This window comes from Theropithecus gelada, chromosome 4, assembly GCF_003255815.1.
Source record: "Theropithecus gelada isolate Dixy chromosome 4, Tgel_1.0, whole genome shotgun sequence".
NCBI lineage: Eukaryota > Metazoa > Chordata > Mammalia > Primates > Cercopithecidae > Theropithecus > Theropithecus gelada.
In genome coordinates, this window is record NC_037671.1 from 107,094,015 (window position 1) to 107,120,594 (window position 26,580).

At 40.9% G+C, this 26,580-nt stretch overlaps 1 protein-coding gene across 1 annotated transcript in view; it reads right to left on the bottom strand.

Moving 5' to 3' along the window:
• The window catches only part of SEC63 (SEC63 homolog, protein translocation regulator), an 88,416-nt gene that overhangs the window by 60,683 nt on the left and 1,153 nt on the right, over positions 1–26,580 (bottom strand). The window lies entirely within an intron of this gene.

The following is a 26,580-nucleotide window of genomic DNA, read 5'->3' on the forward strand; positions in this document are numbered from 1 at the left end:
CACAATTGAGATGATCTAAAATGAGTCCAGCTGGTTAATTACAATTTTTTTTTACCATATTAAAAAAATCTACAAAACTGCAGTTCTTAAATAACAGGTAAGTAAAAGGACTTGGCATATAGAAGGTTCCAAAACCACCATGTAGGAAGTCCAACTACCCTGTTACCACCATGCTTAGATGAAGTCATCCGCATGGGAGGACTACCCAGCAAGAAGCACCAAAACCAAGTATTGGGAAGAGGGAGGGATCCATGTAGGGGAGAGTATGGTAGCAGAAAAGGAAACTGATAATATGCAGGGGAACTGATTGAATAAGTTAATATATTAAAGATACCTGGAGTTAGTTTTCCACTGTCAAGAAAAAGGAGTGAAAAAATAGAAAACAAGAATGAACCCTGTACTGCTGGACTGGAATTAAAGATACCACTATGAATGAATATCTTTTAATAAAGAAATACAAATGCAGTTCTAAATACATACATACATACTCCCTAGCTCTATCTACTAAATGGGCCTAGGAGCAGAAAAATCCCAGTAGCAATGAGCACATCTAGCATGCAGATCTTGGCTTCTAAATACCATTCTCCACTAAAAGGAACCAGGAATCCAAGTATCCTCCCACAAAATACTAATTACAAAGGGGAAACGAATGACTTTACAGTTGGGTAGGCTGAATAACTGTCCCCCAAGATGTCCACATCCTGATACCTGGAACCAGTAAATATACTATCTTAAATGACAAAAGGGACTTTACAGATATGACTAAGTTAACGATCTTGAAATAGGGAGATTATCATAGGAGGACCATAATCACAGGGGTACTTTAGCACTTTGGGAAGCCGAGACGGGCGGATCACGAGGTCAGCAGATCGAGACCATCCTGGCTAACCCGGTGAAACCCTGTCTCTACTAAAAAATACAAAAAAAAACTAGCCGGGCAAGGTGGCAGGCGCCTGTAGTCCCAGCTACTCGGGAGGCTGAGGCAGGAGAATGGCGTAAACCCGGGAGGCGGAGCTTGCAGTGAGCTGAGATCCGGCCACTGCATTCCAGCCTGGGCGACAAAGCGAGACTCCGTCTCAAAAAAAAAAAAAAAAAGAGGGAGGCAGGAGGGTCAAAGACAGAGATGGTGATATCACAGTGAAAGCAGATGCTGGACTAATGCCCTTTTTAAAGATGAGGGAAGGCCCACAAGCTAAAAAATACAGGCTATCTGCAGAAGCTGGAAAAGGCAAGAAAGCAGATTTTACCCTAGAGCCTCCAGAAGGAACTAGCCCTGCCAACATCATGACTTCAGCCCAAAGAAACTGATTTTGGACTTCTGGCCTCCAGAACTGTTAAGAGAACAAATTTGTGCTGTTTTAAACCAATGAGTTTGTGGTAATTTGTTACAGCAGCAATAGGAAACATAGAACACCTCAACAGACACCACCTCAATCAAGTGATCGGTGAGCATCGCCAGAAAAAAAGACAACCTAAAATCATACACCACCTGACAGCATGCAATGAGAAGAACACAGAATCAGTTTTGTGAAATTCCTGCTGAAGATACATAACCTGACTCTAATAATGAGAAAACACTGTACAACTCAAACTCCAATTCATTTTACTAAATAACCGGTCTCTAATCTTTAAAGCAGAGGGAAAAGTGAGTAACTACTTCAGACTAAAGGAGACTAAAGAAACACATCAACTAAATGTGGTATGTGATTCTAAATTGGATATTTTACTATAAAGAACATCAAGAAAAGTGACAAAACCCAAATGGAGTCAGACAATGAGATGGCAGTAATGCAAATTTTCTGATTTTCATGGTTTAGTTATGAACACTTGAAAATACCACTAGTGATTTTTAAATATGTATTTTATTAAATTAAGCCTCTACAGTCTCCCACTTTCAAGTGTAAAATGAAGGAAACATTTTATGAGGTTTTATAAGAACAATGCTGAAGTCTCTTTATGAAGCATACAGTTTGATCTACTCAAAGGTATGATGTTCTACTGTTCCTGGTCAAGAGAAAGTACATGTGGTTTTCAGCCCCTTATTCTTGGGGGGCCACACAACGCATGGACCTTGTGTGCCCCACTCTTCCAACCTAAAAATTAAATCTTAACCTTTAAGGATAGTATTTAAATCAATCAATAAGTACTACAGGCCACAGTTTACACGTTAACATAGTAGCAGTTCGATTTCCAGCAAAACTAAATATTCATGGTACACATTCCAAATCTCTGTATGAATGACATCAAGTCAAAGTAACTATTACAAGTCAAGTTATTCCAGTTTTTTAATAAGACACTTAACAGAATAAAATGAAGTTCACTTATAAACTTCTTGCTTATTGAATTACTATTTTCATGGGCACTAAAAATTATGTTAGAAGTATCCTTAACTTATACTGTTTTTAAAGAAATTATCCACATTTATAGAACAGGAAATCCTAAGATCATAAAACAATAAAAAACAACATGTCATAACTGCTCTCAGCAGCTGAACTTCATATAGTAAAGCTGCAAGGATAATCTAGATTTGGGTTATGGCTGTGCTTCATAAACCATATAGTGCCTTTGCTAAAAAAGTCACTCTGTCCACGCTGGATGATCTGCCAGTCAGCAGTATTACTGATTGAACTCTTAGCACCGTAATCATAAAACCCAAAGAGGTGAAGGAATGTTAGTCAGATCTAAAGTCTTCAAACTTGTTTGCCTACTTACCACATAGTATCCAACAGTTTTTCAACTCTTGTCTCCTTCCCTCCCTCTAGTAGACCCCAGTGTGAACTGCTGCCATCGTTATGTCCATGTGTGCCCAGTGTTTATCTCCCACTTATAAGTGAGAACATGCAGTATTTGGTTTTCTGTTTCTGTATTAATTCATTTAGAATAATACCCTCCAGCTGCATTTATGTGCTTTAGAGGACATTATTTCATTCTTTTTAATGGTTGTGTAGTATTCTACGTGTATATGTACTACTTTTTTTTTTTTTTTTTTTGAGACAGAGTTTCACTCTTGTTGCCCAGGCTGGAGTGCAATGGCGCAATCTCAGCTCATCACAACCTCTGCCTCCCGGGTTCAAGTGATTCTCCTTGCCACAGCCTCTCGAGTAGCTGGGATTACAGGCATGCGTCACCACATCTGGCTAATTCTGAATTTTTAGTAGAGATGGGGTTTCTCCATGTTGGTCAGGCTGGTCTCGAACTCCTGACCTCAGGTGATCCACCTGCCTCGGCCTCCCAAAGTGCTGTTGTGTCCGGAATTGGTGGGTTCTTGGTCTCACTGACTTCAAGAATGAAGCCGCAGACCCTAGTGGTGAGTGTTACAGTTCTGAAAGATGGTGTGTCTGGAGTTTGTTCCTTCAGATGTTCAGATGTGTCTGGAGCTTCTTCCTTCTGGTGGGTTCACGGTCTCGCTGTCAGGAGTGAAGCTGCAGACCTTCGTGGTGAGTGTTACATCTCTTAAAGGCAGCGCATCCGGAGTTGCTCGTTCTTCCCGGTGGGTTTGTGGTCTCGCTGGCTTCAGGAGTGAAGCTGGAGACCCTCCCCGTGAGTGTTACAGCTCATAAAGGCAGCGTAGACCCAAAGAGTGAGCAGCAGTTAAGATTTATTGCAAAGAGTGAAAGAACAAAGCTTCCACAGTGTGGAAGGTGACCCCAGCCGGTTGCCACTGCTGGCTTGGGGAGCCTGCTTTTATTCCCTTATCTGACCCCACCCACATCCTGCTGATTGGTCTATTTTCCAGAGACCTGATTGGTCCATTTTCCAGAGAGCTGATTGGTCCATTTTGACAGAGTGCTGACTGGCGCGTTTACAATCCTCGAGCTAGACAGAGTCACAGAGTGCTAGTTAGCTAGATGCAGAGTTAACTAGATACAGAATACCAATTGGTGTATTTACAATCCTTGAGCCAGACACAGAGTGCTAGACGGAAAAGTTCTCCAAGTCTCCACTAGGTTAGCTAAATAGAGTGTTGATTGGTGCACATATGATCCTCCGGCTAGATATAAAAGTTCTCCAAGGCCCCATCCAATTCAGGAGCCCACCTGGCTTCACCCAGTGGATCCTGCACCAGGGCTGCAGGCGGAGCTGCCGGCCAGTCCCGAGCCGTGCCTGCACTGGGATTACAGGCATGAGCCACCATGCCCAGCCACTACATTTTCTTTATCCAGTCCACCACTGATAGACACCTGGGTTGGTACCATGTCTTTGCTACTGTGAGCAGTGCTGCAATGAACATGGGTGCACGTCTTTTGGTAGAACAATTTATTTTCTTTTAGATATATACCCAGTAATGGGATTGCTGGGTCAAATCACAATTCTCAGTTCTTTGAGAAATCTGCAAACTGCCTTCCACAGTGGCTGAACTAGTTTACCACCAGCAGTGTATAAGTGTTCCCTTTTCCCTGCAGCCTCACTAGCATCTGGTTTTTGACTTTTTTATAATAGCCATTCTGACTAGTATGAGATGATCTCTCACTGTGGTTTTGATTTGCTTTTATCTGATTAGTCATGTTGAGCATTTTTCATGTTTCTTGGCCACTTAAAAAGAAAATTCTTTTAAGAAATGTTCATGACTTTTGCTCACTTTTTAATGGGGATATTTTTTGCTTGTTAAGTTCCTTATACATTCTGGATATTAGACCTTTGTTGGATGCATAGTTTGTAAATATTTTCTCTTATTCTGTAGGTTGTTTACTCTGTTGATAGTTTCTTTTGCTGTGCACAATCTCTTTTAATCAGGTCCATTTGTCAATTCTTGCTTTTGCTGCAACTGTAAAGCTGATATATTAAAATAATTACATCTCTTTTAAATGCATCCAAAGAAAGCTAAAAACCACAGCAATTTTATACCCATCATCATCCATTTACAAAAATGTATGAACAGTCCTTCATTCTACTTCTCCCATATAATATTATCCTAATGTAATATATTTCATCCTGGTGAGTTAATTATTTTTGTTTGTTTGTTTTTGTTTTGAGACAGGGTCTTGCTCTGTCACCAGGCTAGACTACAGTAATGCCATCATGGTTTACTGCATCCTCAATCTCCCAGGCTCAAGTGATCTTCTCACCTCAGCCTCTGGAGTAGCTGGGACTACAGGAGCATGCCACCATGCCTGGCTACTTTTTTTTTCGTAGAGACAAGGAGATCTATGTTGCCCGGGCTGGTTTCAAACTCCTGGGCTCAAGCAATCCTCCCTCTGCAGCCTCCCAAAGTGCTAAGATTACAGGTGTGAGACACCACACCTGGCCCCAGTAAGTCATTTCTCTTTTTTTTTTTTTTTTCCCTGATGGAGTCTCACTCTGTCACCCAGGCTGGAGTGCAATGGCGCGATCTCGGCTCACTGCAACTTCTGCCTCCCAGGTTCAAGTAATGCCTCAGCCTTCCAAGTAGCTGGGATTACAGGCATGCAACACCACACCCAGTTAATTTTGTATTTTTAGTAGAGATAGGGTTTCGCCATGTTGGCCAGGCTGGTCTCAAACTCCTGACCTCCAGTTCCACCCACCTTGGCCTCCCAAAGTGCTGGGATTACAGGTGTGAGACACCACATCTGGCCCCAGTAAGTCACTTTTTTTTTTTTTTTTTCCCTGATGGAGTCTCACCCAGGCTGGAGTGCAATGGCATGATCTCAGCTCACTGCAACCTCTGCCTCCCAGGTTCAAGCAATGCCTCAGCCTTCCAAGTAGCTGGGATTACAGGCATGCACCACCACACCCAGCTAATTTTGTATTTTTAGTAGAGATGGGGTTTCGCCATGTTGGCCAGACTGGTCTCAAACTCCTGACCTCCAGTTCCACCCACTTGGCCTCCCAAAATGCTGGGATTACAGGCATGAGCCACTGCGCCCAGCCAGCCCCAGTAAGTCATTTCTTATAATACCGAAATACACTTCTTAAAATTACTTTTTTAATTCCCTGTGACTTTAAAGTTTTTCCCAATTTCTTTGTTTTGAAAATATTCAAGTCATCATAAAAGTTGAAAGAATATTACAATGGCCAGGCACAGTAGCTCACGCCTGTAATCCCAGCACTCTAGGAGGCTGAGGCGGGAGTATCACTTGAGCTCAGGGGTGCAAGTCTATCCTGGGCAACACAGGAAGACCCTGTCTCTACAAAAACTTTAAAAATTACCTGGGCATGGTGGTACATGCCTACAGTCCCAGCTACTTAGGAGACTGAGGCAGGAGGATCACGGGAGCCCAGCAATTCGAGGCTGTAGCGAGCCATGATCACATTACTGCAGTTCAGCTTGGGCAATGGTGCGAGACAGTGTCTCAAAGGAAAAAAACAACTAAAACTTATTTTTGAAAACAAAAGTACACTTCTGTCAGTATGGCTCAATCTTTGCCAAAATAGCTTTACCTTGTACTTCAAGTGTATTTTGTCAAAACCTAAAGCTGCAGATTAGCTTATTTGATTTATAGAAAACATGTACCATATAACCTAATTGGCAAAGGCAGTTTTCATTATTAAACTAACCAACCAAATTGAACTGTCAAAAAAAAGGCTCATGCCTGTAATCCCAGCACTTTGGGAGGCCAAGGCAGACAGATTGCGTGAGGTCAGGAGTTCAAGATCAGCCTGGCCAACATGGCAAAACCCCATCTCTACTAAAAATACAAAAATTAGGCAGGTGTGGTGGTGAGCGCCTGTAATTCCAGCTACTCGGGAGGCTGAAGCAGGAGAATCGTTTGAACCCAGGAGGCAGAGGCTGCAGTGAGCCAAGATTATGCCACTGCACTCCAGCCTGGGTGAAAGTACAAGATTGCCTCAAAAACTAAAAAATAGTAAAAAATAAAAATAAAAATAATTTTTAAAAAAATTTTTTTAAAAAATCTTTCCTTTAATTGCGGTTTCCCAGAATGTTTCAGAATATGAAAAGCATGAAAATAACTTGGAAGTGAAAAACTGGTAATCACGGCTCTAGATGACCAAAAATAAAAGTCATCCAGTAATCACTATGCTCTTAACTTGAATCTGAATAGTTAGCCATGATGTCTCATTCCCAAGGCCAGTTCAGAACCATTTGGATTTGGAATATAGGCTTCATAAGACTACATATTGTTCACCATCACCACCACCCAGGATACACAATCACAGATTACCTAAATCAGAAGGGTTACAGAAACGTGGGATCTACTTAACACCTATCCACTACACATACTCTGGCAATGGAGGAGGGAACCTAGAAGGCAACTGAAAATGTTCTTGAACAACAACAACAAAAAAAAACCACTGGATCACAGCAGAACCACCCCTCTACCACCAAAGTTCACAATTCTCAGGAATTCCTGAACAATCTAAGTGCAAACCAATACAAACCAAGAAGTTCAAATAAATCAAGAGTTTTGTCTTCCCTAAGCAGGTACTTGACAGCAGCATACAATTATATACTATCTCTTTTTCTTTTCCTTTTATGGTACTGAAATAAGTACTACAGAGCAGGGCTTTTCAACGTCAGCGCTACTGACATTTTGGACTACACAATTCTTATAATTTAATGTTTCTGTGCATTTTAGGATGTTTAGCAGCATCGTGATCTCTACCCACTAGATGCCAGAAACAGCTCCCCAGTGGAGACCAAAAAAATCTTCAGAAATTCACAAATATCCTCTGGGACACAAAATTGCCCCCCGATTTAAAGTGCACACACACACACTCACATACACAGGCACACACACATAGCTCCAGAGGGTTCATGAAAAACAAGTTAAACGATATGACCTACATATCAGGAACACAGGGAAAAGAAGGATAGGAAAGGTTGGCAGAATAAACCAGGCAGGCAACAATTGTCTTTTTCCATTCCCCTAAAAATATTCTTTAAAAAAAAAAAAGACTCGTTGTTGTAACTTTCAGTACTTACCTGGGAGGAGGAGAGGGAAGGAGGGAAAGGAGGACCTGGGAAGCTTCATTATTAATGTACTAACCACCCTGTTAGCTCTGTCCTCCTATTTTTCTTTTACTCTTAATCTTATAGTGATAATCCATAGCCTAAGTAAAAGGTTAACCAAAAACAGGTAAAACAAGAGAAAATGGAAGAGAAACTCAAGTACTAGGAAAGTAAATAAATGCTAGCTAAGAAGGAAAGGCAACTTAACACACAAGAATGTATGTCCCACCAGAACTTTAAACACCACATACCCCAAAGTAAGAAGAATTCATTGAGCTGAAAAGGCCTCTGAAGATGAGTGCAGAGTGTGTCTTGCTCAAGATCGCAATGCTAGCCAGAGATTGTTTTAGTAAGATTTTGAGTGTTAATACAAATTCATATGTTGCCTGACAACATAGCAAGACTTCATCTCTACAAAAAAAAATAAAAATTAGCCAGGTATGGTGGCACACGCGCATAGTCCCAGCAACTTAGAAGGCTGAGGCAGAAGAATCAGCTCCTTGAGCCCAGGAGATCGAGGCTACAATGAGCCGTGATCGTGCCACTACCCTCGGCCTTGGGAAACAGAGTGAGACCCTGTCTCGAAAAAAAAGGAGGAGAAAGAAAATTTGGCATATAGTGGAAGAAAAAAAATCCACCAATCCAACACCCAGCTAGTAATCATTAATACCACTGTAGTATGTTTCCTTTTAGTTATATTTAGGAGAATATCTGGAAAAGGCAAAGAAGACAGGAGAGTTGGCAAGGTTGAAGGTACGCTCTCAGAAGAGAAACAGCTCTGTGAAGAAGGAAGCTCCAGCAACTGACTTCCTGAGGAATGAGCTTCAATCAATTAAAGGGCTGCCCTGCTGCTTCAATCAGGGCCTGTAAGGGCCCTTTTGCAGTGTTGACTATACCTGGTGCTTATCCCCACTGCAGCAGCTGCCCAAGTGAGCTTCTCAAAGAGAAAAATGGGACACATAAAAGCCCACTTAAGGGTAGCATTTCTATGATGTATCAGTGTACAAACTGAAAGAGACAAAAACAAAAAGCTGAAGTTTGTGTTAAGGTTGCATTAGCAGTAATTTTTAATTTTTAAAATTTCTAAACATTTCCGTGTGTTTAGATCATTATAAATATCACTTAATGACTACTAATAACCAAATGAATAAAGATACCACAATATACCTACCGTTCCATAATTAGATACATAAAATGTTTCTAATTTCTTGGTATTATGGATCTCCCTGGTCCTAGAAGTATTCAGAACACTCTATCCTTAGAACACAGCCCCAGAAGTATAATTACTAGGTTTAAGAGCATTAACACTTTTGTAACTCCTTTCTAAAAAAGCCAGTAGGACTATACATTCTCTTCAGCAGTTTGCCCGTTGGCACCACTATTCTTCAGCAGCCAGTATTAAAAGCCAATTTTGATTCCTCTGTACTGAAGTTCAAGGGCAGAGACTGTATCTTACCCACAGTGTTCACCCTCCTTTTTCCAATTTCCTGGAATAGAGGAGGCACTATATAAATATTTCTTGAGAATGATGAACTCCTTTATTTAACAAACATTTAGTGAATATCTACTACGTACCCGGACTTTTCTGGACACTGAGGATATAGAAGAAAACAAAACAAAAAACCCTGCTCTCAAAAACCATAGCAATAAACAAAGTAAATTATATAGTATAGTTAACCCCTGAACAACATTGGGTTTAGGGGCCCTGTCCCCACCCCCTGTGCAGTCACAAATCTGCATATAACTTTTGGTTCCCCCAAAACTTAACTACTAATAGCCTACTGTTGACTAGAAGCCTTATGGATAACATAAACAGTTGATTAACACATATTTTGTGTATGTATTATATACTGTATGCTTACAATAAAGTAAGCTAGAAAAAAGACAACGTCAAGAAAATCAAAACAGAAAATACATTTACAGTACTGTATTTATTAATACCTTAAGTTTATGTCACCTGTTTATAAGCTGCAGACCTCAATCTACAGTATATATCAAGCAATTCAACTTTTTCTGTTATTATTATGACTTTTTTCTTCTTCTTAGGAGCACTTAGAGCATCACTAGTGGCACTTTGTATGAGTCCCATGGTGTTGCAAGGTTTATGGTATTGCACTAAATACAAAGAAAAATACAAGAGAACCTCAAGAGATCACTTTTTATGGTGATAAGGAATTTACTGAAGGGACAAACTGCTTACACAGAGATGATTAGCATACACAATGTTTTAAGCGGATACTTGCAACACTTGAGCTCACTGCAATAGCAAAGAAGATGGCTATAAAAGTATTACAGTAGTATACACTAATTTTATGCAGTTATGATTTAATACTACATTTCTCTCAACTGCAAATGGCTCCATGTCCTGTCTATAGTGTTTGTGTGCATAAGTTTTGATAAATTTTACCTTTTACAATAGATACATGCTTCTTTTATGGTAGCGAATGATAAAGCAGACTAGTATCTACATACGTTTTATGCATTTATAACATCTTTTTCTTAATTTCTTTTTGATATTTCTAGGCTACATTTCTTCTGCAAAATTTTTTCAAACTGTTACAAGTCTCCAAAAAGTTTTCCAATATATTTACTGAAAAAAATCCACGTATAAGTGGACCTACATAGTTCAAACCCATGTTGTTGAAGGGTTCTTTGAGAGAAAATTAGTGAGGTAGGGGCAAGAAACACTACAATTTAAAATAGGATGCTCAGGGAAGATGGCATCTGAGCAAAGACAACAGAGATGAGGGAAGAGGTAATGTGACTATCTAAAGGAAAAGTATTCCAGGCAAAGGGAGCAGCAACAGTAAAGGACTGAAAGAAAGAGTGTGGCTTCGCTGTGTTCACAAGTGCAGTGAGGCAGCTATGGCTGGAATGGAAACAGCAAAGTGATCAAAGAGACCATGAAGGACTTTACTCTCTAAGACTTGAGCTTCTTGTCAGATTGAGACAGACAGCCCTGAAGAGTTCTGAGCAGAACCGTATGAGCTGACTCCTGTTATAAAGGATCCTTGCTACTATTTTGAGAAAAGACTACACTCAGCCAGGGTAGAAACAGACTAGCTAGGAAGCTAATGATAATCTAGGCCATAAACCAGGACAGTGGTGTTTGTGGAGTGATGAGAAATGGTCAGACATGATGTATTTCAAAGGTAGAGTCAAAAGAACATACTAATAGTCTGAAAGCGGAGTATGAAAAAGAGAAGAATCAAGAATAACTTATAATCCAGTCCACCAGAGCTTAAAGGTAAAAATTTAAATAAAAAATAAAGAATGACCCCTAAACTTCTTTTCTGAACAGCTGAAAAGACAGTTGTGATTAACTAAAGATTATGGGTCAAGAAGGTTAGGCAGGGAGGGGAAGAAAGTAATCCTATCAATTTTGTGCATATTAATAGAAAGATCTCTATTAGATATCCAAGTGGAAATGTGGGTTAAGCACTTTTACACATTAAGTCTGGAGTCTGAGGAAAAAAGTTCAGACTGGGCTAGGTGCAGTGGCTCATGCCTGTAATCCCAGCACTTTGGGAGGCCGAGGTGGGCAGATCACTTGAGGTCAGGAGTTCAAGACCAGCCTGGCCAACATGGTGAAACCCGGCTCTACTAAAAATACAAAAATTAGCCACAGGTGGTTATTATATGCCTGTAATCCCAGCTACTCAGCAGGCTGAGGCAGGAGAATCACTTAAATCCAGGAAGCGGTGGTTGCAGTGAGCCAAGATCACACCACTGCATTCCAACCTACGTGACAGAGTAAAACTCTGTCTCAAAAAAAAAAAAACGAGAAGTCCAGTCCAGCCTGGAAATAGAAATTTGGGAGTCTGGGAGTCCTCATCATATAGGTTGGTTATATTTAAAGCCATTAGGTTGGATGAGATCACCAAAAGGCATAACTGTAGAGGATAATGTCAAGGACTCAGCCTTGAGGTACTCTAATATTAACAGGCCATCACAGTGAAACTATGTTCAATTAGTTACCCCATAAAAAATAGTTCTACCTATACATCTATGGCCAACTGATTTTTGACAAGGTTACCAAGCCATTCAATGCTAAACAGACTCTTCAACAAATGATGCTGAGACAACCGGATTTCCACATGGAAAAGAATGAAGATGGACCCCCTTCTCACATCATTTACAAAAATTACCTCAAAATGGATTAAAGACATAAGAGCCAAAACCATAAATCTTTTAGAAAAAAAATACGAACAAATTTTTATAAGCTTAGAGTTGCCACAGGATTCTTAGATATGACACCAAAAACCCAGGCGTGGTGGCTCACACCTGTAATTCCAGCCCTTTGGGAGGCCAAGGTAGGCAGATCATGAGGCCAGGAGTTCGAGACCAGCCTGGTCAACATGATGAAACCCCGTCTCCACTAAAAATACAAAACTTAGCCAGGCATGGTAGCACATGCCCATAATCCCAGCTACTCAGGAGGCTGAGGCAGGAGAATCACTTGAACCTGAGAGGTGGAGGTTGCAATGAGCAGAGATCGCGCCACTGCACTCCAGCCTGGACAATAGAGTGAGACTCCATCTCAGAAAAAGATAAAACACCTAAAGCATGAACAACAAAAAAAAATAGATAAACTGGACTTCATCAAAATTAAAAGCTTTTGGTTTTTGATTCATTGAAGGACGTTATCAAGAAAGTAAAAAGGGAACCTACAGAATGAGAAAATACTTGCAAACTGTGTATCTAATAAGAGATTTATATCCAGAACACATAGAGAAAAAGATAACCCAATTTAAAAATGGGCAAAGGATTTAAATAGACATTTCTCCACAAACAAATGGCCAACATGAAAAGATGTTCAACATCATCAGCCATTAGGAAAATGCAAATCCAAACCATAAGATACACTTCAAATCTATCATTTAATTTTTAAAAAATTAAAAAAATAAGCCAGGCACAGTGGTTCATGCCTGTAATCCCAGCACTTTGGGAGGCTGAGGCCAGCAGATTACTTGAAGTCAGGAGTTCAAGACCAGCCTGGTCAACACGGTGAAACTCCGTCTCTACTAAAAATACAAAAATTAGGCAGGTGTGGTGGCACGTGCCTGTAATCCCAGCTGCTCGGGAGGTTGAGGCAGGAGAATTGTTGGAACCTGGGAGGCGGAGGTGGCTGTGAGCTGAGATCACGCCACTGCACTCTAGCCTGGACGACAAAGTGAGACTTCGTCTCAAAAACAAAAAAAAATACACAAAAATCAGCCAGGTATGGTGGCATGCACCCATTGTTCCAGCTACTCAGGAGGCTGAGGCAGGAGAGTCGCTTGAACCCGGGAGGCGGAGGTTGCAGTGAGCCGAGATTGCGCCACTGCACTCCAGCTTGGGGGACAGGGCTACACCCCACCTCAAAAAAGAAACAAAAAGTATTAACCATAATTTCATATATAATTTTAATATAATTATTAATTAATATTATAGCTATACATTATTAGCTATAATTTTTCTAAAAAACATAAAACAACAAGCATTGGAGAGGAAGGAACATTGCTTGGAGGAATGTAACACGGAGTTCACAACCAGCCTGGACAACATAGTGAAACCGCATCTCTATTTTTAAAATAAGGAATGTAGCCGGGCGTGGTGGCGGGGGACTGTAGTCCCAGCTACTCAGGAGGGTGAGGCAGGAGAATGGCGTGAACCCGGGAGGCGGAACTTGCAAAGAGCCGAGATCGCGCCACTGCACTCCAGCCTGGGCGACAGAGTGAGACTCTGTATCAGAAAAAAAATAAATAAAAATAAGGAATGTAAAATGGTGCAGCCACTATGAAAACAGTTTGGTGGTTCCTCAAAAACCTAAACGTAAGGCTGGGTGGGGTGGCTCATGCCTGTAATCCCGTCCTTTGAGAGGCCGAGGCAGGCAGATCACTTGAGGCCAGGAGCTGGAGACCAGACTTGCCAACATGGTGAAACTGCGTTCCCACTAAACATAGAAAAATTAGTGGGGACTAGTGGCGCACGCCTGTAGTCCCAGCTATTCGGGATGCTGAAGCAGGAGAATCGCTTGAACCCGGGAGGTGGCAGCTGCAGTGAGCTGAGATCGCGTCATTGCACTCCAGCCTGGGCAACAGAGCAAGACTCCATATCAAAAAAAAAAAAAAAAAAAGGGTAAGCATAGAATTAGCACATGACCCAACAATTCCACTCCTAGGAATATCCTCGAAAGAACTGACAATGTTCACTGCAGCATTATTCACAATAGCCAAAGGGTGGAAACTGTCCAAGTGTTCAACAAATAAACAAAATGTGGTATATCCTACAATAGAGTATTACTCAGTCATAAAAGGAATGAGATTCTGATACATGCTACAACATGGATGAACCCTGAAAACATTATGCTAAGTAAAATACGCCAGACACAAATGGACAAATTTTTAAGATTCTACATATATGAAAAATCTAGAACAGGCAAACTTACGGAGACAGAAAGTATAGAAACTTTCAGCTGGGCATACAAGATTCTCCATGATTTAAATCTACTTTTGGTCTTTTCTCACATTTTCTCACTCTATGAATCCTGGTTCCAACTAATTTGATATGTACTTTGAACATGTTCCATACTCATGCTATTTCTTCTTTTCAGTCCTCCTCCCCTTCCCCTTTCTACTGATTAAAATCTTTATCCTTCAAAACATAATGTAGGTTAAATTGTGGGAAAAAAAAAAATTAAAAATCTTCAACCAGACGCTGTAGCTCATTTGGGAGGCTGAGGCGGGTGGATCACGAGGTCAGGAGTTCAAGACCAGTCTGGCCAAGATGGTGAAACCCCGTGTCTACTAAAAATACAAAAATTAGCTGGGCGTGGTGGTGGGCACCTGTAATCCCAGCGACTCGAGAGGCTGAGGCAGGAGAATCACTTGAACCCAGGAGGCGGAGGTTGCAGTGAGCCAATATTGTGCCACCGCACTCCAGCCCGGGCGACAGAGCGAGACTCCGTCTTAAAAAAAAAAAAAAATCTTCTTCGTCCTCAAAAGTCTAGTCAAAAATTCACCTACTGTGCAAAGCCTTTCTTGACCTCTAGATCTCCACTATCACAGCCAACTAGATGCAAATTCATCCAACTAACCTCCACAGCACTTGTTTTCACTTCTCTTACACTTTCTTTCTTGTGTTCTGCATATAATAATCTGTGCATTTGTCTAATCCTAATCCTGTCACCCCACCCAGGTTACAAATTCTACCAAAACATGACTATGTTTATACTGCGTTCATCTTTGTATCATCTGCTGTACCTGTACGGTCAAACAGTGAACATTTAATCAGTAACGACTAAAACTAAACAAAAATCTAAAGCAAAAGAAGATTTGGAATCTACACGAGAAAATTCCTACTGACAAACACAATTCCAAAATGTAAAGAATAGTTTTCTTTTTTTCTTTTTTTTTTTTGAGACAGTCTCACTCTGTTGCCCAGGCTGGAGTGCAGCGGCATGATCTCGACTCACTGCAACCTCCACCTCCTGGGTTCAAGTGATTCTCCTAACCCAGCCTCCTGAACAGCTGGGACTAAAGGCGTACCCCACTACACCCAGCTAATTTTTGTATTTTTGGTAGAGACAGGGTTCACCATGTTGGCCAGGATGGTCTCGATCTCTTGACCTCGTGATCCACCAGCGTCGGCCTCCCAAAGTGCTGGGATTACAGGCGTGAGCCACCGTGCCTGGCCAAGAACATCTTTTTAAAAGAATGAACAGCAATGTCTATCAAAGAAACAATGTGATGGTGAAACAGTGTAACATTTGTCATCAATAAAGTCTGGTAATAGGAAAATATTTTTAAAAGCAAGTCCAAGCAATTTATGAATACATTTGTAATTACCTTCTTTATGTCTAAATAAAAAGTACGATTAAGGGAACAAGCATCTAAGAAAAGAAAATAAGCCTATCTTTGTTTCTCAGGTCCTCCCAAGATCAAGCAAATATGCAATGTGACCTTTAAATAAAAGCAATTTTACATAATGCAGGGTATTTTTTTTCGGGTTTTTAAATTTATTATCTATTTTATTTTATTATTTTTTTTTTGAGATGGAGTCTTGCTCTGTCGCCCAGGTTGGAGTGCGGTAGTGCGATCTCAGCTCACTGCAACCTCTGCCTCCCGGGTTCAAGTGATTCTCCTGCCTCAGCCTCCTGAGTAGCTGAGATTACAGGAGCCCACCACCACGCCTGGCTAATTTTTGTATTTTTAGTAGAGACAGGGTTTCACCATATTGGCCAGGCTGGTCTTGAACTCCTGACCTCACGATCCGCCCGCCTCGGCCTCCCAAAGTACTGGGATTACAGGCACGAGCCACCGCGCCTGGCCTATTTTTTATTTTTTTAGACAGGAGTCTCACTCTGTCACCCGGGCTGGAGTGCAGTTGTGCAATCTCAGCTCACTGCATCCTCCACCTCCCAGGTTCAAGCAATTCTCCTGCCTCAGCCTCCCAAGTAGCTGGGATTACAGGCAACCAACTAATTTTTTTTCTATTTTTAGTAGAGATGGAGTTTCACCATGTTGGCCAGGCTGGTCTCAAACTCTTTACCTCAAACGATCTGCCCACCTCGGCCTCCCAAAGTGCTGGGATTACAGGTGTGAGCCACCAGACTCGACCAAAATAAGGCAGTTATTAATCTAATGTTTGTTACCACATCTATAAAACCTTCATGTAGTCCTGTAATTCCTACTGCCAAGTTCCCAACTGCTTTCCTCTGCATAGGACTTAAGTGTGTATATGTGGCATGTCTGATACACCCCTCTGTCAGGATAGAACAAAGAGGGAATGACTTTTTAAAACAATTTAAAGTTTTCTCAGATCTCTAACATTCCTTTAAGAGCTAAAGCCTGAGAAAACTGTAAGCTCTACACACTGGGAGGTTGAAGCAAGCAGATCATCTGAGGTCAGGAGTTCAAGACCAGCCTGGCCAACATGGTGAAACCCCGTCTCTACTAAAAATACAAAAATTAGCCAGGCGTGGTGGTGGGCTCCTGTAATCTCAGCTACTCAGGAGGCTGAGGCAGGAGAATCACTTGAACCCGGGAGGCAGAAGTTGCAGTGAGCCGAGATCATGCCACTGCACTCCAGTATGGGTAACAGAGCAAGACTCTGTCTCAAAAAAAAAACATCGACCATAAGCTCTAAATATCAACATTAAGACATATCCCTTTGAATACAAAGCTGACACAAGTTAGTTTTTTCTAATGTCAAGAAACACAGCCTTGGTGACACAGTGAAACCCTATCTCTACAAAAATTAGAAAAATTAGCTGGGCATGATGGCACACCTGTAGTCTCAGCTACTTGGAGGCCAAGATGGGAGGATCACTTGAGCTTGGGAGACAGAGGTTGCAGTGAGCTGAGATCGTGCTACTGCACTCCAGCCTGGGTGACAGAGTGAGACCCTGTCTCCAAGAAAAAACAAAACAAAACAAAAAACAAAAACACTCACTATCGGACAAGAAGTTATTGTCAAAAAAAGAACAAAAAAACCAAACCACTCAACAGGAGACTGAGATAACCCATTGTACTGTAATTACAACTCTATAGAGAGTGACAGTGTGCATGTGTAGCTCCTGCTACTTGGAGGCTGAGGCAGGAGGATGGTTCAGCCCAGGAGACTGAGGCTGCAGTGAGAAGTGATGGTGCCACTGCACTCCAACCTGGGTAACAACATGAGACCCAGTCTCAAAAAAAATTCATCCCCATTCTTTTCCATGAACTTAATCCCCAAACTGATCATTGGGCCAATTACCAAACAGCTTTCAAGAGGACAAGAAATAAGTAATCCTGGAAATGAGTGAAAATTCAAAATCTGCACTCCATTCTCATTCTCTCCTCAGTACTTATATTCAATAAACAGTCCAAGCTTTCTTAGAATTCTCTTCCTAATCCGATCGCCTGTCACTGGAGAGAGCCTCTGAAATGTACACCCCCTCCATCTAGTTTCCCACCCAGCCATCACCAACCTCCCCCTCCACCCACCAAACCATTCTCCACACAATACTCCACAAAAGCCAAACTGACCATGTTTTATTACCATACTTTAAAACTTCCATTGTTTACCAAATAACTTACAGGATAAAGTATAACACTCTTAAAATAGTTAACTTGGTTGTAAGTGCCAATCATATTCAAATCTTTACCATATACTAAACACCTCCACTCTTTTGCATATACTTTCCCCTATATATGGAACGCCCTTCTCCCACTTACCGTTTAAGACCGATCTCATGTCACCTCCTCTGCATGAAACACTTCCCCAAATCCCAAAATGTATTTACTCCTTCCTATGTGCTCCCAAAGCACTTTCCACTAGCCATTTTAACACGTATCATAATGTGTTATATTTACTTAATTACAGGAGGCAGCAGAGTAGTGGCTAACAAGAGATGCTTTGGCATAAGACAGAATTGAGTCCAATATACAATCTTCCACCTGGTAGCTATATGACTTTAGGAAAGTTGGTAACCTCCTCTGGGACGCAGTTTTCTCATGAATAAAATGAGGTAATACGTCAATCCAGCTCAAAGTGCTACCGTGAGTGCATTCCACACTACCCACCTTCAGGCTAGCACTCACTCACTGAACAGCAGCAGAGCTGAGTCTAGATGAGGAAAACCATGGTTATCTATCTCGGACTGAAGGCGGAAGTGGGTTTTCCTCCTCCAAGGAGGGACTATGTCTAAAGTTATCCCCACAGAGAGGATTCCGGGAGGACAGTGGAGTAAGAAACACCAGGAATCCATCTCCCTATCTAGACAACACTTAACTGGCAGAATCTGTCTTACAAAAAAACTATTTTGCAACTCTGGAGTCTACTGAAGGCTTGCAAGTTTCAGGGAAAGGCTTGGAGGGTAAATTATGAAGACTTTTGGTCAATTTTAGTTCCTTGGTTTGTACCTCCATGTTGGGGCTCAGTGATACCCGAAATATGGCATTTTGACATGCTGAATGAACAAGCCTCAAGGTCTGACTTTCCTCCCTGCCCTCCTGATACCCCCACCATATCCCAAAGCCTTCATCTGCCTAAGATCCAGACCCACCAAAATGAATAACTGCTTTTCTTCTCCTCCTGTAGGACCAAGAAGGTAACCACACCTAAACAGACCCTTCACAAGATAATGTACAAGTTCATCTCTGTTCTCTGATCCATTCTCCCTAGCAATCCTATCAACAGAATTCCTCTTCTCCCCCTTCCCATAACCTGTTTCACCAGGATGGTATATAAGCTTCTGAACTACATTGGAGTGTGGGGAATCACTTTGTGGTTCGCCCCATGTACACATCAAATACATTTGTATGTCTTTCCTCCAATTAATCTGCCTTGTCTGAGTTGATTTTTCAGCAAATCTTCAGAGGGCAAAAGGGAAGTTTCCCTTGGTCCCTACATCCACACTTTGTTTTCTAAATAATAAACTAATGCATTTAAAAGAATTATGAGTTTATGCTTTGGGGCACACAATGTACAAAGATGTAATTATGTGAAATCAAACACTGAAAGAGGTGGAGATGGAGCTATAAAGGAGCAGAGTTTTTATATGTCAAAGTTAAACTGGTATAAATTGAAATTACAATATTTAGGATGTTTAATGTAATCCCCATGGTAACCACACAAAAACTACAGAATATACTCAAAAGAAAATGAGACGTTGGCCGGGCGCGGTGGCTCAAGCCTGTAATCCCAGCACTTTGTGGGAGGCCGAGACGGGCGGATCACGAGGTCAGGAGATCAAGACCATCCTGGCTAACACGGTGAAACCCCGTCTCTACTAAAAAATACAAAAATCTAGCCGGGCGAGGTGGCGGGCGCCTGTAGTCCCAGCTACTCGGGAGGCTGAAGCAGGAGAATGGCGTGAACCCGGGAGGCGGAGCTTACAGTGAGCTGAGATCCGGCCACTGCACTCCAGCCTGGGCCACAGAGCGAGACTCCGCCTCAAAAAAAAAAAAAAAAGAAAATGAGACGTGAGCAGTGGATCACGCATGTAATCCCAGCACTCTGAGAGGCTGAGACGTAGATCGCTTGAGCCCAGGAGTTCGAGGCAAGCTTGAGCAACATGGCAAAACCCAGTCTCTATTTACAAATAAAATAAAAATAAGAAAATGCAAAGAAATATAAACATTTCACTACAAAAAAAAAAATCAGCTAAACAAAAAAATAGTAATGCAGGAAATAAGGAAAAGGCTATATGCCTATACAAAACAAATAGCAAAATGACAGAGGTCCTTCTTTTTATTGTATGTGACAGGGTCTCCCGTCATCCAGGTTGGAGTGCAGTGACATGATCAAAGCTCACTGCAGCCTCAATTTCCTGGGCTCAAGTGATCCTCCTGCTTCAGCCTCCTGAGTAGCTAGGACTAAAGGTGCGCGCCACCATGCCTGGCTAATATTTTTTTTATTGTTTGTAGGAACACGGTCTCATTATGTTGCCCAGGCTGGTTCAAACTCCTGGACTCAAGTGATCTTCCCATTTCAGCTTCCCAAAGTGCTGGGATTACAGGAATGAAACACTGCACCTGGCCCTCCTTCCTTAACAATAATTACTTTAAATGTAAATAGTTAAAGGTTCCAATTAAAAGACAGACCTGGCAGAATGGATTAAGAGCACCAGATCCAACTACGTCCATTTACAAGAGACTCACTTTAGATCCAAAGACACAAACAGATTGAAGGTGAAAGGATGGAAAAAATATTCCACGCAAACAGTAACCAAAAGAGAGCAGGGTGGTGACTATAGTATTAGACAAAATAGACTTTAAAACAAAAAAGATTACAAGAGAAAAAAGACATTACATATTAGTAAGAGGTTCAATACAGCAAGAAGATATAACATTTATAAACATTTATGTACCTAATGCCCATCAAAATGTACAATGCAAAAACCAACAAAAACAGATAGTGCTACAATAACAGTTTCAGACTTCAATACACCCTCCATCCCCAATAATGAATAGAACAACCAAAAAGAAGGTAAGGAAATAGAGGACTTAATAACACAAACCAACTAGATCTAACAGACATATATAACACTCACTACCCAACAGCAGCAGCACTCACATCATTCTGTAGTGCCCATGGGACATTTTGCAGGACAGACTATATGTTAAGCCAAAAATTAAGTCTCAGTATATTTTAAAAGATAACTATCATACAAAGTATCTTCTCTGACCATAACAGACAAGTATCACCAATACAGATGAGTACACTGAGATACACAGAAGTTAAAGCAGTAACCAATACAGATGAGTATACTGAAACACACGGAAGTTAAATAACTTACAATAGGCCGTAGAGCCAGGTTTCAAAACCAGGCAATTTTGAAAAAGTAAGGTCAGAGTAAGGTTAAATAAGTTTTGAAAAGGGAAGATCAAGCCCCAAAAGTAAGATCAAGGAGTCAAAACAAAAACTTTTTTCAAAAACTTTTTTGAAATTATACATTTTATCTCAATTGAAAAGGAATTCTTTCCATAACCTATGGAAAGAATAAAAGCATGCTTTTGATTATTTAAAATTCTAATAATTACAAGCAATCAGTTATTTTCTCGTCAAATATACCAATAAAAGCCTAATGATATACAATGTTTAAAGTCATAACTCTTCTATTGTAAATCAAAAAAGTAGTAAACAAAATTATGCACATAAGAATAATGGTTGGATTGAAATTCCACGTAAACATTAAGAATACTTGTTATTTTAAAAGCACTAAGCAAGACAAACATTAACACTTACTAAGAAAGCACATAGTGGGCAGTGCACACAAAAGGTATTGTTGGCAACACCAAAGATGGGTAGTGCTAAGGTAATTATGTGCAATTATTTCAAAATATTAAGGATATCCAAATTATATAAGACTCCAATCATGGCACAATGGTAAATACTCTGGAAGCCATTAATACACAACTATGATAAATTGATTGTAAACTTGTATCATTAAAGTTGTTTGACAAAAATATCTGGCTTTTAACTCCCAGAACTTTACAGTACTGTTCTGTAAGTGCTTCTTAGCTATGTAAAACAAAAATGCTAACACATCAGTTTTTTGGATATTTTTGTTGTTGTTACCAAAGAGCACATACCAAAATATACTACCTCCCAAAATGACAACTACAGCAAAAGACCATTACTAAGGAAGCTCTCCTCCAAGCAGCACTTCTCAAACAGCTACAATTTAGACTCCTACAGGGATCTTTTAAAAATACCAATACATAGCACCCACTCCAGACCAAATAAATCAGAGTATCTGGGGATGGGTACCAGTGTTTTAAAAAGTTCCCAAAGTGATTCTAATGTGAAGCCAGGGTTAAGAATCACTGTGCCAAGGAAATCTAAGCCCTCTGTGGTATCATTTCATACAGAGCTTTTGTCCTTAATTGTCTGAAAAAGTATTCATTTTATTCAGCCAACTTGCAAACCAATAGAGTAAAACAAATAGGACCCTTTAACTACTAAAAGGGGTGTTAATTAGAAGTACACTTAGCTAAACACGTTAGGCAAAAATCAAGGCAAAAGGAGTCCATTAATGTTTTAGATAACAGATACGTTCAATTAACACGTCAAATATGCCAATAAACAAACTGCGGATTTTTCAAACCACAGACTTTACAAACTGTGAAATGGTGCTATGCTTTCTGGTGCATTCAAGAGCCCACTAATTCCAAAAGAGCCGTGCTGAAACAACTGTCAACCTTAAAAATTCAAAGTTCCAGGCCGGGCGCGGTGGCTCAAGCCTGTAATCCCAGCACTTTGGGAGGCCGAGACGGGCGGATCACGAGGTCAGGAGATCGAGACTATCCTGGCTAACACGGAGAAACCCCATCTCTACTAAAAAATACAAAAAAACTAGCCGGGCGAAGTGGCGGGCGCCTGTGGTCCCAGCTACTCGGGAGGCTGAGGCAGGAGAATGGCGTAAACCCGGGAGGCGGAGCTTGCAGTGAGCTGAGATCCGGCCACTGCACTCCAGCCTGGGCGACAGAGCCAGACTCAGTCTCAAAAAAAAAAAAAAAAAAAAAAAATTCAAAGTTCCAAATGTGTTGCAAAAACACAAACAAAAAAACCGAAATAAAGATTACTTAAACTGGGCCGGGCGCAGTGGCTCATACCTGTAATCCCAGCACTTTGGGAGACTGAGGTGGGCAGATCACTTGAGGTCAGGGGTCGGAAACCAGCCTGGCCAACATGGTGAAACCTTGTCTCTACTAAAAATACAAAAATTAGCTGGGCATAGTAGCAGGCACCTGTAATCCCAGCTACTTGGGAGGCCAAGAGGGGAGAACTGCTTGAACCCGGGAGATGGAGGTTGCAGTGAGCCAAGATCATGCCACTGCATGTGAGCCTGGGCGACAGAGTGAGACTTCATGGCAAAACAAACAAAAAAATTACTTAAACTGAACTTTAAGGTTGTATAACTGCCAGAGCAAACCTTTTCATGCTCTCATGCACACGCTATCTCTGAAAATACTGTCAGAACTCTGAAATTCAAACACATGCCTACATTTTTGTATCTGGCTACTTAACTGTTTCACAGGGCAACTAAATAAATTAAGCCTCAAAAACAAGTATTAAAATATGCTGTTGCGGTCGGGGCACAGTGGCTCACACCTGTAATCCCAGCACTTCGGGAGGCTGAGGCAGGTGGATCAATTGAGGTCAGGAGTTCGAGACCAGTCTGGCCAACATGGTGAAACCCCATCTCCACTAAAAATACAAAAATAAGCCAGGCATGGTGGCTCACACCAGTTTTCCTAGCTACTCAGGAGGTTGAGCATGAGAATCGTTTCAACACGGGAAACAGAGGTTGCAGTGAGCCGAGATCACGTCACTGCACTTCAGCCTGGGTGACAGAGCAAGGCTCCATCTCAAAAAATAAAAATACTTTTTTATATATATATACACACATACATATATACATATACACATATATAGACACACACACACACACACACACACACATATATATATATGCTGTTGTGTTTCCCCAAAACAGTACTACGGGGTCCTCATCTTTTATTTAAAATCCTAAAGAACAAATGTGCTTCAGAATTTTTCAGATTTTAGAACGATAACACAGCATTTATACCCAAACAGACCCTGTAAGGTCTAAAATAGCACCAATAACCAAATAAATTAATATTCCAAGAGCAGAACATAACTATTTCCTAAGTGAGATAAGGATTATTAAGTAGCCTCCTGTCAGTACAAGTAAGCAAATTATTTTGCAAAAACTTCTGAAAAAACTTCCTTTTTCAGAGCTTTGAATGAAGCAGTAATTCAAGATTTCTCTTTGATATTCAAGATACTGCAACTGGGCTGCAGAAAAAAGTCACTATGATGAAAACATCCTTTTAATACAACTGTAATTCTACAGAAACAACTCAAGTTATTAGAGTCCAAGCGGTGCCCAATAATTTTCATAATGATTAGAATAGCATTTAAGTGTTCACCTTAATTTTCATAACACGATTTTGAGCAAGACCAAACAAATACATCAAAATATGCATACTGACTAAGGCAAGCCTGAAGCAGAGGGCCTGATGTAAAACAGGGGCAAACTGACACCCATAATAGCTCACCTAACTTTCTATCTAGCAGTGTGGAAACCACACAGGGCTCTGAAGCTAAGTGATCAATGTTCTAATCCAAGCTTAACCATACAGGAAAATTACTTACATACTCTACCCCCAGTTTCTTTACCTGTAAATGGAGATAATAATAGAACCTACCTCACTGCATTTTTTTTTTTTTTTTTTGGAGACAGAGTCTCACTTTGTTGCCCAGGCTGGAGTGTAGTGGCACGATCTCGGCTCATCGCAACCTCCACCTCCCGGGTTCACGCAATTCTTCCTGCCTCAGCCTCCCGGGTAGCTGGGATTACAGGCGTCCGCCACCACGCCCAGCTAACTTTTTGTATTTTTGTAGAGATGGGGTTTTGCCACGTTGGCCAGGCTGGTCTTGAACTCCTGACCTTAGGTGATCCGCCTGCCTCAGCCTCCCAAAGTGTTGGGATTACAGGTGTGAGCCACTGCGTCCAGCCAACCTCACTGCATTTTTAAGATTAAATAAAGTAAAAGTTGAACTCCATGATTTACAAATAGCATTAATCCCCTCCACCTAAACTACCACCACTTTTTCAAAGACACTTACATACTGAAGGGGGTCAAGTATGACTTGTTGGCAGGGCGTGGTGGCTCACACCTGTAGTCCCAGCACTTTGGGAGGCCGAGGAGGGCAGATCACTTGGTGTCAGGAGTTGGAAACCAGCCTGGTCAACATGGTGAAATCCCATCTCTACTAAAAATACGAAAATAAGCCAGGCATGGATGCCTATAATCCCAGCTACTCAGGAGGCTGGGGCAGAACTGCTTGAACCCAGCAGGTGGAGGCTGCAAAGAGTCAAGATCGAGCCATTGCACTCCACCCTGGGCAACAGAGTGAGTCTCTGTCTCCAAAAAATAAATACATACATAAATACATAAATAAATAGTATGATTCGTCTATGAAATCAGGTGAATTTTATAATACAAAACTCACCATGAAAATATGACTTTCAAATTTCAAAAATCCGTCCTGACATGGTGGCTCAAGTCTGTAAGCCCAGCTAGTCAGGGGGCTTGAAGCGAGTTCAAGACCAGCCTGGGCAAATGAGACTCTCTCCACTTTGAAAAGAAAAACTTCAAAAATCCAATGTAGATTAAAAAATGATGGCTAATTTCTGAAATCAGGGCCGTTTCTCAAAACATTTTTTATACCTTTGCTCTGCCTGATCAAAACACATTCTAGCCAAAACCACCGACTACTCTCCCAATATCTTTTTGTCTCCTACACTACCAATTGCACACATAATGGTTGTTAGGTGAAAATAAAACTACTGAAAAGTGAACCCTTTTAACTTGAAATACAACAACGACAAGAATGACCTAGGTTTTGCAGACAAGAATAAGTCAATACAGTATTAAGACTTCACTTATACACAACCACTGTCCAAAGAACCTACCCAATATTTTTTTTCCTTTTTCAACATCGAGGAAGAACCTACACAATTTAAATGCATTTAGGAAATAAGGCACAACAGTCCGAAATCCAAATTTCATAAACTACCCATTGAGTAAGAAAAGTATTAAGACTGGTAACTGTGCACAGAGTTTTGCATCTAATGGATTTTTTAACTTACTGTCAAAGGTGCAAAATGATGGAATCCTTTACTATTTATCCTAAATTTATTTTAGTTCTATTCCAAGTCAAGAATGTTAGTTTCCTGCAGATCACAACGGGCGGGGGGGGGGGAAAGAATGTTACAGGGCATTTAATCCATTCAGCATAACAAGTTCTGAGCTGATTCAATGCTTCACTGTTAACAACTTGCCCGAAGTAGAATATGTAACCTGGACAACATAGACCTCCAGCACACCCAGTTGAAGAGAAGATATTTAAGCAAGTTAGCACAGCTCTTGTGAAACAGAAAGCCTTCCCTAAGTTGTTAATACTCAAAACCTACTCCTTACTGTTAACACTACCATAAATAACCCATTAGGCCCTCGCAGTTACATCAGCTTTAAGAATATCATCTGCCATATGTCCTAGTAGAGTGCAACAAATGGATGCAAACATTACCCAAACATAAAGTGAAATATGAAAAGAATCTGTTATTCTGTGCTTTAATTCGATGTTGTTTAATGTGAAAAGACTTAGAACCAAAAGCAAATCGACCC